This window comes from Rhinolophus ferrumequinum, chromosome 2 (genome assembly GCF_004115265.2).
Source record: "Rhinolophus ferrumequinum isolate MPI-CBG mRhiFer1 chromosome 2, mRhiFer1_v1.p, whole genome shotgun sequence".
In the NCBI taxonomy this organism is placed as follows: Eukaryota; Metazoa; Chordata; class Mammalia; order Chiroptera; family Rhinolophidae; genus Rhinolophus; species Rhinolophus ferrumequinum.
This window is the reverse complement of record NC_046285.1, coordinates 28,882,469-28,894,297: the sequence shown is the minus strand read 5'-3', so window position 1 is coordinate 28,894,297 and position 11,829 is coordinate 28,882,469. Positions and strand designations below refer to the sequence as shown.

The 11,829-nt window shown below is 42.3% G+C and overlaps 1 pseudogene; it reads right to left on the bottom strand.

Moving 5' to 3' along the window:
• Nucleotides 1-258: 258 nt before the first annotated feature.
• On the bottom strand, nucleotides 259-11,595 carry LOC117032482 (THO complex subunit 5 homolog; annotated as a pseudogene).
• Nucleotides 11,596-11,829: the final 234 nt, after the last annotated feature.

Below are 11,829 nucleotides of genomic sequence, written 5' to 3'. Positions count from 1 at the left end.
CACAAAGACAAAACAAAACAAACTCAGCACACTAGAAATAAAAGGAGTTTGTTAACCTGAGAAAGAGCAACTACAAACAGCCTACAGCACATATCAAACTTACTAGTGAAATATGAAAGCTTTCCCTTCAATATTAGGAATAAGACAAGTATGCCTTTATTTATTTGTTTATTTATATCAGGTGACACTTTAATAGGCTAGAAATAAAAAACCTGTCTTTGGAGATAATCAAGAGCTACATGTGGACGAGAAGGGAAATCAGAGGCAAAGCACTTCAGGTGTGGGGGAGGAAACACCAGGCCAAGCAGGAGGTCGGTGATGTCTGAAGAATCCTTGAGGATGGTTATGTTTAGACAGCTTCATTCTGCTGGGACCCCTGAGAAGCCACAGACACATCTTCTTGTGAGGAAATTCCTTGGGCCCCTCCACACTGGCATCATGGCTCTTGGTCTTCAGGTAGATGTCCAGCAGCAGGCACAGGTGGCTGTAATTGTTGGTCAAGAGCTGATGGCTGTGCCAGGGGCCGCACAGCGCCTTGTAGCACACACTGACCTTGCTCTCCATCGCCCAGGTAGTGTCATCATTGCTGTTGTTTTTCCCTCATTTCCAGTTCAGATAGAGCTGGAAAATGAATGGGATGGAGGGGTAGCTGGAGTTCAGAGCCAGAGCAGCCTGGAGTTTGGCTGTGCCCCTATCCGAGGACCATGTGGTAGAGATTAGTGTCCGCAGACAGTTCTTCCGCCACAGTGTCTTTAGTGAAATGCAGCTCTGTGTAATCCTCATGGGTAGTTGTCACCCATTTAGCAGGTAAGAGACAAGCCTCTCAGGGAAGAGGTACTGGCAATCACTGGTAATTGGTCCAAAGCCATGTTCCATGGATGCAAACTGGATGGCCAGGCAGGACTGCAGCCTGGTCTTTAGCAGTTTCCTGGGGGTCTCCATGTGGCTGGCACTCAGTGAGTGGTCAGCAATCCCCCTGTGCTGGGGCTGATCTTTGGGGAAGTGGAGGCCATCCAGCTTTGTACCCACAAATAGGGGTGACCTAGGTCAAGTACATAGTCTCTCAGAGTCAGGATGCCAAATTTATCCAACTGGTACTCATTGGCTGGCTTTGGAGTTTTCTTTTCATGATCCCCAGAATGCAAACAGCTCAGGACGGAGTCAGGAGACAGAAAGTCGCCTGCACTGATGGGGGTGATTGGCTCCATGGCAATTGTTGCTTTGGCTTTTACTGTCATGCTGTTGAGGTTCATGAGATAGTAGAAAGTCAGGTGAAGTACGCTGTCATCTTCTTATTTGAGGTGCAGCATGACAGAGAGTAGGTGCCTCCTCAGCATCTCCTTGAGCTTATCCAACTGCACTCCCAGTGTGAATCACTGGCGTCTTGTGGTCTTCCCCTCCTCAGCACCCCAGTTTCTCTCACCATCTTAGGAGTCCTCATGGGCCTTGCGCAGAGCCTTGGCTGCATCCACACTGCCTTCGATTGCCACAGACAATGTTATATCACAGGCCTGTCCATAGGCAGTGGCTTGGACAAAGAAGACATAGAGGGAGGTGGCAGGTGTCTGGCTTGTGAGCCTGGTCAAACAGCATGAACAGATACTCTGGCACCGGAAGGGAAGTCTATGTGCTGCTGTTGAGGTGGGACTGCTCATGGGCTCCTTCTTTACTTCAGTCTCCCGAAGGACCTCCTCCTTGATGGATAGGCATTCTCAGTACTTCTCCGCTAGGCTTTCCCGCTACTCCAGCTCCCAATCCAGATAGGCAAGGGTTTGGTGACTTCAGCCTTGTTGATATCTGGAGCCTCCCTATAAAACTCCTCTAAACTGACCAGATCAATTTCTTCATCCTTTGACTTAAACTACAGACATTTGGCCATCTCCTTCTGCGGACACATCATCTCATACAACAGGTTCTCGAGCTGCAGGTGATAGGCTTCTACTTTCTGCTTGGTCTTGGGGACCTGATCTCTTCCTTTTTTCAACCTGATGTGGGCTAATAGGGTATGCTTCTTTAGTCGTGAAATGCACAGAGCCCTGGATCCTCCATCTTCAGTCTCAAATGCCATGTCCTTGCTTCCCCTTCCAGTCAGATCCTGGATCTCGGCCACGAGTCTCTGTAACTCCTGGCATGTGTCCTTGTAGAGCTCACAGTATCTGCCGGGGTCCTGCAGACCCACCTCAGCCTCCTCGCTCTAGTACTTACCTTTTGGCTCAGTGTCAGAAGGATTATGTTTCCCTTCAGCTGGAGCTCCATCACTTCAGATCATTTTGGGCTTCTGGTTTTGTTGTTGTTGTTGTTGTTATTTGATTCTGATGGCATGGTTGTTTGGTGAGGTCAGGCAGAAATAGCAGAGACCTCAGGGGTTGTTGTGAACATTAACACAGGAATGGGGAAGGTGATGAAAATGGTGTTGGAGTAGGGTTTGGATGGCTCATAGTGATCTTAAATAATGTTGAATACCACATGGCATCCTGAACCTGTCCCGGCCTATTTTTACAGTTCTCTTCAATGTTGTACTGAAGGCTCTAGCTAGCACAGGAAGTAAAGTTGAAAAAAAAATTAAAAGGAATTAGGATTGAAAAGTAATAAGGAAAAATATCATTAGCAGATAATATAATTCCTTACATAAGAATTAAAAAACTACAGATAAAATATTAGAATTAATGAAAGCTTAGGAAGCTTGCTATGTATAAATTTAATTGCATAAATTGAAAAAAAAAGATACCATTTATAGTAGCATCAAAAAATAAACTAGGAATAAATCTAATAGAAGATATGAAAGGTGTTTTGGAGGAAATCATATATTATCTCTAGTTTTTATACCTGCTCTAAGGGTATTAATATCATCCATCAAAGGGGTAAAGCAACTTACACAGATGTCACATATCTAGGAAATGGAGATGATAGGATATCTAGGTCTGTCCATTTCCAAGGTCTCTGTTTTCCCCATACAGTAACCTTGATTTGGGGGCCTCCCATGGTATGCTCAGGCCTACGTGACTCCTGGGCCGTGGCTGCATGTCCCATTTCCTAACTAGAGAACAGTGACTTGTGTCGTCAGGTCTTAAACACTGGCTGCCATGGCCATTCTTTCATCTCAGGTGGTCTCCTGCTTCCTGGGGGTGTGATCTGGGTGTCAGCATCTCTTCCATGGCCAGATGTCCTAGCAGCCTTAGCACATGGTCTGACCTTATTGGAACAGATTCTGCCCAGAGAACTGGGTGACATAATCCAGAAATGGGGAGTTGAAATGAAGGTGAATTTTGACCAGTAAGAGACTACACATGGGAAGGAGCTATCATCCAATAGCTTGCTTTTCTCTTCCACCCTCTACAAAGGGCTCTTCTAAGAGGTAATGGTTCTATGCAAAAACTCTGGAGATGTCCCTTCTTTGTGACTGAGGAACTAGCTGTGTTTTCCTGTGACGCTGTGGCCATCTCAGTAATGCACCATTTTACATGTGTTCTTCCTTTTTCCCTGACTCATTTCCTTTTCCTCTCATTCTTGCTTTCCTGAGATAAAACTCCCAAAGCACTAAAGCTTTGCCTTGTTGTCTGATTTCCAGGGAACCTGGTATTTGACACCTACGAAGGCTCAACTTCTCCAAAATTCAAAAAGGTGTCACAACCTATTAACAGATGTGAAATGACTTTCAGTGCATTGCTGTCAGCATTTGAAAACATAGTGAAATAGAAGAGAAGCAAAATATCAGAGTACATCATTGTCGTGATGGTAAGTACCATTTCCTGAAACTGTTATTTCAGTTATGTGTGTGTGTTTGAGGATGTATGTGCATAATGAGTTGTGATGTTAAGTGTGTGTTTTATTGTGTGTTATGGTCAACAAAGTTTGAAAGCCACTGGTCTAGGCCGTGGGTACATGGAGTGTTGAGATCATGTTATAACTGTGATTTCCGGTTGCCTGGTCACAAATGCCCTATCTGTGGAAATTTTGAATGGCTTACCTCCTTACTTTAACAAGTATTAAAATGTGTGAAGAGCCCTCATATGATTTATCTGTACAGGGTCAGCTCACATTTGTTAGCTGCCATGTTAGAGGAAGTGTATTTTGAAATATTCTTTTCTTGGAAGCTAGATGGCATGCCTTATTTAGAAAAATAAAGGGGATTATCTAGTGGATAAAATTTTATCTAATGTTCTGATGTGTCTCTTTATATGGTTTTGTGAGACTTTTATACAGGCAGATCTATTTTTCTGGTAACAACCATTCATAATCCAGGCAACCAACGTAATATGCATTTTTCCTTAATGTATTTTTCCTTAATGACATTATATCTGAACTGTATGCCTCCTCTTCCAAGAGCAATGACCTCTTTGATCTTGGAACATCCTGATTTGAAGAATGTGTATGGGGGGGTGGTGATGGAAATATAAGTTCTCAAAGCTGTGCGTGGACTTGCTGACTTTAAAAACAAACACCCAAGGCAGGTTTTAGTTTGCATGTACTGATTTAACCTGAAGAGATTAACTGAGAACAGCTGCTGAGTTGCACTTAGTTAAATATTCTGAGATAAATATTCTGGCCAGACACGTAAAAGAGAAAAACAAGAATGTTTGTGAAGACACAGAACAATCTTTAAGGTATGATCCAAAAGTCATAGAAATGGCAAGTGTTGTCTTAATTCCTCTATGATTCTACAAAATCATACTGCTGAAAGGCAATTTGAATGGACTCACAGACTGTTTAAAATTCAAGGACATGGTTAAGTTTCCAAGACCCTACTGAGCTGCTTTTAATTTTGTAATTCCTAAGTAGCAAACTGATAAACCTAGCTTTCTTATTTGGTTGTCATAACACAATCATTTCTACAATTACTGCCAATCCTTCTGAGAATTTAATGCATTTGGAAGTCTCTGAAGAGACATTTCAAAGTTCATTCTATCCACACCCAGATGGTCCGATCGTTAAAGCTTGGCAAAGACAGAGAGGTTGTTTATTCCTTCGCCATCTAATTATTATACAGTAACTAGTGATCACCGCTCTGTGTCCAGACAATAAAGGATTTGTAAGGTACTTGGAATATTTTTACTTACTTGCATATGTTAGTGATATGCTAAGTGAATTAAAAGGTTCATGTTTAAGGGGAAGGATGAACACCAGTTTCATTTTCAAAACTATTTCAGAAAGTATGCATTGACCGGAGGAGATCTGATTTAATATTCATTCTTCCTGTTCTGGAGTCAGTAATAACAAAGGCTAGGTATCAAGCATGTAAAGTGAATGCGTTTTGCAGAAGGAGACCTGACCTGCTGGTCATCTTCACAGCTGTGCACCAGTCCCCTTGCTGTCTGCTTGTTGATCACTTTTGTGGCCGATCACATTACCTTTCCTGTATTCATCTTCGTTGCTAAATGACTGCTTAGTTTCTCCCATTAAAAGTCCACATTTGTTCTCCCCACTTCTCGATCCTGAGATTGGTCGTGAGATTTGTTTTGGCTGATAGCATCAGGTGTAAATCCAGTGTGCCAGTTCCAAGCTTAGGCCTTAAGAGACTTTGTGTGTATCCACTTCCTCTCTTCTGCTGCTGCTATGTTCGTGAGGAGAATATTACACTCCTGCTGGTCTCAGGAGAAGTTTGAGAGACATGTGGAACAGAACCGTCTGGCCAAGTCCAATCTGGATTAGCTAACCTGCATCGCATGAGCTAAGTAAGTGCTTATTGTTTTATGCCGCTGATGTTTTGTGGATATTTGTTATGTAGCATTATTGTAGTAATAGTTGACTGACATGCCCTCTAAATCTACTTGTGATTTTCAGGAAATTCCTGAGCCCTGTCAGATTTGGGAAGTTTGTCTTATGGATGAAATAAGAGATTAATTGGGGGCTTTGGCTTTGTTTTTCAGCTCTAAATTTATGTATCTATTCTTTCTGGGGCTCACAGTATCTTCAAGGACAGGTCAAGTATGGCACGGTATCACTTGACATCTACACACATAATTCCAAAATATATGTGTTCCGCTGCTCTGGCCGACACTTACTCTGTAGTTAGTCAGTTTCCATGGCTCATACATCCACTAGCTCTTTTTCTCCCTCATGCCTGAGGTTACAGCAGGCTTATGTTGGTTGGAACCCAGCCGAGTTATAAAAGCATTCAAAGATACCATTACCTCAAGTAATTTTGGCATACATGGGAGGTATCACTGGGTACATGGAAAATGTTAAAAATTATTAGTACAATCCCTACAGGAGGAACTTCTTTTCCTAGATATTATTTCTGGAATCATCAAGGAGTTTCTTGATAAAAACCGAGGATCACACTCACTGTGGTATAACAGTTCCTACCCTGTAATACGTTCATGACTTCTCACAGCAGGAACTCATTATGTGAACATTCATGCCATAGCTTATCCGGCCACAGATATGATGCTTCAGTAAATATGATGCTTCAGATATGATGCCTGGAAAGGAAGGTTCTTCTCCATCTACTGGGATCTCTGTAGCTGACAGGCTGCTCCTGACATTTTCTAGAGCATGTTTCACCTCTGCTCTCCCATCAAGCAGAGGCGGGAGCATTTAATGGTGGGATTGCATATGTCCTGGAGTCACAATGGCACCTCTTGAATCCTTGTGGCACATCTACACAAAAATTTGAAGAGCATCTTCAAGTGTTTTATTATTCTGGCAACAAAGGAGAAATTATACTTGGAATTCCATTAAAGTGGGTCACAAATTCCTCCGTGAGCTTGGACAGGTAGGTAGGAGAACCGAGTGATTGCTCTCTAACAACCCAATACTCTGCATTAAACCTAGAGAAACCAGTGTTCCCAAACTAGAATAACTTCTAGAGTACCTTCTAGTACCTGAGGGTTTTAACTGGCTCCCTGAGCTTCCCCGGGGGGCACATTGACTCCCCAAAATGTAAGATTCCAACTCGGTCCCTGTGGTTGACCACAGAGGACATGTAAGCCTGAGATGAGAAATTCAGAGACTGTTTAAAATATTCCAGAGAACATGGGGTATGTCCTTCCATGTGTTCAAATGACTCTAGTATTGCCAGCTCCAGCTTCTAAGATATGTCCAAACAGTGCTAGAACAGTCGGCCTGTCCCCTTGAAAGTTTATGGGTAGCATCAACAGAAGTTGAGGCCCTACAGGCAATGAGGTATTGCAGGAGCCCAGCCTAGCAAGTTCAACTCAGACCAGGATGGACTCTGAAACACCGATGCAGAGATTGTTACTCTTTTCCCACCCCTTTCATGATTCCAAGTGTACCCAAGCATCCGATACCTGAAATTTTCTAGATTAACAAATGCCAGTGAAAAGTCTTTGATATGTGAATTCTGACTTAAGTAAGACTGGATCAAATATGTTTCCTGTGAGTCTCTATTGACTGTCTTTATCTATGACTAGACCTTGAGAGCTCTGAAAATACTGTGGCCGATAAACTTAATGCTTCAGCCAGACTCTGATATTAAAAGCCACAGTGAGGGTGGGAGATTGAAGAACCTCCTAGCTACTAATTACAGCCCGGTAGTAAAACCACAACTGGGAACCAGGCTGGGAAGCCCCAGGGAAAGGAGCTGTCCCTAGTTTTGGTGCTGACTGCCCAAAGCTTGTTTGCCCTACAGAGAACAGAAGATGTGTGTATTAATAGGCTGGTGGTTTTGGTGAGCCCCATCTAGAGACACCGAAAGAGGGAGGAGAACAGAAGAGAGGAGAATGGGAGAAGAAAGGAGTGAAGAGGAACAGTATAGATATAAATCTGAACTGGGTAAAGATGTCCAGTTTGGCTTCTATTTTTCTAGCCCCTTTTCGGGTAATCTAGGGAGAATCTCAGTAACAGCTTGACTATATAAGGGAAACCAGATACAGCCTGATCCTGGGATTATTTTACCATGTACCCAATAACCCATTGAAGGAACCATGGTAAAAGTAAGTTTAGTTATAACTTTTTGAAAGATCGGAACCATGGTAAAAGGCAAGTTTAATTACAACTCCACAATCTCAAGCTACTGTCCTATTAAAGAACAGGTTGCGGGGAGCGGGGATGGGGTTGGAGGTTGTGCAAAAGGATGCAGGCATTCAGAGTTTAGAAAAAAAGAATCCCTAGGCCAGCATAACCTTTGGGGTCTCATCTTAAGCCTTGAGTCATGTTTCTGTTAAGCAAATTCAGCCAAGCATATCCAGACTAATATCTTCCATCTGTAACCAACATCAAGTGCTAATCATTGCAAATAAAGTATAAAATCTGCTGATGCGAGGGAGGTCTCAACAAATCCTGCCATCCTCTGGATGGTGCCCTAGAATGGATGGTGCCCATCCATGCTTTGGTTTCTCTGTCTTTAAGCCCTGTAGCTATCTTATGTGCACCAAGGCATTTCCCCCACCAATCAGACTTAGGATTCAGGGCAATAAAGGGGAAATGTCTTCCCTCATATCCTGTAGTTGAAGCATTTCCTGCATGTCTGTACCCTGCTTTGAAGCTTCATTCTGTGATCACTGAACACCAGATAAGGATTGGTCCCCCTAAGGATTCTTCCAGAAATTCCTGGCTCTCGGCCTACTGTCTTGATGTCCATCTTTTTATGAACACATCACCCATAAAAGCAAGTACTGCCTGTTTGGGTCCTACTGTTATCTTCTGCCTGGCATCACTGTTGCCATGTCCTCCTCTTTTCTACCCACTGACTGATTCTAAGCGCAGCTTTAACTCCCATTTCAAAAGACTTTTCAGAAGAAAGAACTATGAGAAACAGTTTTGTATAGTGGCTAGGAGGACAGATTCCAGAGCCACACTGTCTGGGTTTAGATTTTTGTCTCTGGCTCGGACTATCTCTGTGTCCTTGAACAAGTTACTCAAACTCTCTGTGCTTTCCTTTATTTGTTATAAAACAGAGATGGTAATAATAGAACCTACCTCATAGGACTGTTTTGAGTATTAACTGAGCTTCATTCTCTTCTTTACAAACTGCGTCAACAAAAGCATAACACATGCCTTGTATGCTAATTGCCTTACACGTATCATCTTTTTTTGATCCTTACAACTGTCTGAGATAGAGCCATTATTATCCCCATTTTATAGTGAAAGTCAGAGAAGTTGAGTAACCTTGTAAAGATTAAACAGCCATCAACTTATGTGGCTAGGACTTGAACATAGGCCTGACTCCAAAGTCTGAGCTATTGACATTATATTATATGACCTTGAATTGGATAATTGTCCCAGTTGAGGCTCGTTGTTCAGTTGGATGCCCAGCCTTTATCCCATCGAGCCCTGGTCTTCTCAGATTTCTGGTCAGCCCCCAGATTGTGCAATTTACTTGGTTACAGCAGTTTAGATAGAGGGAGTTGAGCACAGCAAGAGTGAGCTCTATAGAACAGTAATCCTTTTGTCTTTCTTTCCTGTTGAGTTTGACTCATTCAAAAAACTAGTCACCTAGCTGTGGTCTTGATTGAGTGGGGCAGAAGGGCTTCTACTTCGCCCAAAGACATTCAAATCGGTACGTGAAGGTGCCATCTTGTGTGTGTCGTGATGCTCTTCCAGGAAACCAATGTGAGTGTGGATCAGTAAAAAAGGTAAAAGAAATTTAACAGTGGAAATGGAGACATTTTCTTTTGAAAGTCAGAAAAGAGTTTTAACTTAGTGGAATATATTGAACCACTTTGAAAACATTCTGAGACTTGAATTATCGCACAGTGCAAAATGTTTCAAATAGAAAGCTCATTTTTAATTCAGAATAATAAAAAAAACTGAGAACCCTTCCTTGCAATGAAATCTAAAATAGAGTCAAAGACTTGACCTAAATCTATTTGAGTTTGGAAAAAAGCCACAAGTTTCGCGCGCGCGTGTGTGTGTGTGTGTGTGTGTGTTATGGACTGACTGTTAACATACCCCCAAGTTGATATATTGAAACCCTACCCTCCAGTGTGATGATATTGGGTGATAGGACCTTTAATTTGGATGAGTGAGGTCATGAGGGTGGAGCCCTCATGACTGGGATTAGTGCCCTTGTAAAAGAGACCCTGAGAGCTCTCTCACCTCTGCCACCACGCGAGGACCCAGCGAGAAGGCAGCAGTCCACACTAGAACCCACCATGCTGGCTCGCTGATCTGAGACTTCCCAGTCTCCAGAACTGTGAGAAATAAATGTTTGCTGTTAAAGCCACCTAGTTTATGATATTTTTGTTAAAGCAACCTGAATGGACTAAGACGGTATGTGTATGTGAGTGTGTGTGGTTTGCTTTTCTTAGTCCTCTCTCTCACAAAGTGGTGTGAGGATTTAGTTTGCAAATGACAATGTTGTGGTGCCTTTTAACCCAAAGAAAGTCCAAAATTGCTAAGCTATTTATACTGCTTTTTTTGGCTCTCCATATTGGAACTTAAGTGCTTTAAAAGTGTTGAAGGAAAAAGGAAACTTTCAAGCTACTCAAAGATTTGAATCGCAGTGTTATCTAAAACTGTACTTAAGAGAGAGATTCATAAAACAGTAAAAGGAATTAATTAAAACCTTACATAAAAAAAGAAGCAGGCAGCTAAAAATAAAAACTACCATAGAGAATAAATAATAGAACTCTTCAGATTAAATGAGTAAGTCTTTCCGGTTTCTACACTCTCAAGCACTCTGAAGGAACATATAATTCTGTCACTGTGACTATTATTATTGTTAGGTAATTGCTTCAACTTAACAAGTTATTAATCTTCTGTCCTTTACAGGATGTATTGCTATATAATTAAGCGTCATAATATGTATCCATTGTTGCTAGTTCAAAGTGTGGCTCTGTATCGTTTTATTATGAATCAGTCAAATGAAAGCAGTAATGTTTTTAGCTGACAAATGTTTTGCTCCTGGCATCAGAAAAATAATTTGTTACTTTTTAATATTTGCATCTCCATGAAGAGCAACGTGGAGATATTCCATCTTGATGTTCTCTTTTAAATTTTTGAGATAGGTGAACACTGTGTGAAACACCCCCTGCCACCCATTTTGACACCTCTTTGAAGCCACTCCTTCCCCCTCAAAGGCCCACACCCGACTCCACAACTGACCCTCATTTTTTGGCAACTTGGTGACTGTTTGATATTCTCTGATGCTATTCCACTCTATGCTGGTTCTGGGTAGCGTGTCCTGCTGGGAATCAATCTCCTACAGCTTTTTCCTCACCTTCTCCTCTTTCTTTAAATTTCAGACGCTCCTTTCTTCCCCGTGTTCCCAGCTGATGACCTTGTTATTTCACTTGGAAAAAAGAAGCAATCAGGAAGGACTTCCTCTCTTTTCCACCAACAAATCGTAACTGTGCCCGTATCTCGTTCCTTTCCTCCCTTCCAGATTAACTGCACGTGTTCTGTTCTAAAGCTAAGCCCTCCACTTGTGCATTGGATCCCATTTTCTTTTGTCTAACCCAGGTTTTTCTCTTGCAGTTATCCCATTTCTGTCCTTTGTGATTTCCTCCATCTCTATTGGATCTCCCTATGAGCATAAAAGCTTCTTGTAAGGACTCTCACCTGAAAAGAAAAAACCCCAAACCTTCCTTTGATCCCCTCATCTTCTTCCACTAATGAGGATTTTGTTCCCATCATGCCACTGAAACTACACTTGTTACTGTCACCAGTGACCTCCGTGTGGCCAAATCGCATGGTTAATTCTTAGGCCTCACCTTGACTTTCCAGGAACAATGAAACAGTTCAGCATTCCTTCCTTTGAAGCATACTTTCATTGCTTGGCTTCTAGGACACCTCTGGTTTTCCTCTTCTTGAGCTTCTTTGCCTATATTTCTTTATGTTAGGCAAAAATCCTTTGCTGGTTCTTCTTCTACTGCCCACCTGGAAACACTGGAATGCCCCAGGGTCCCTGGACCCCTTTAGTTCCCC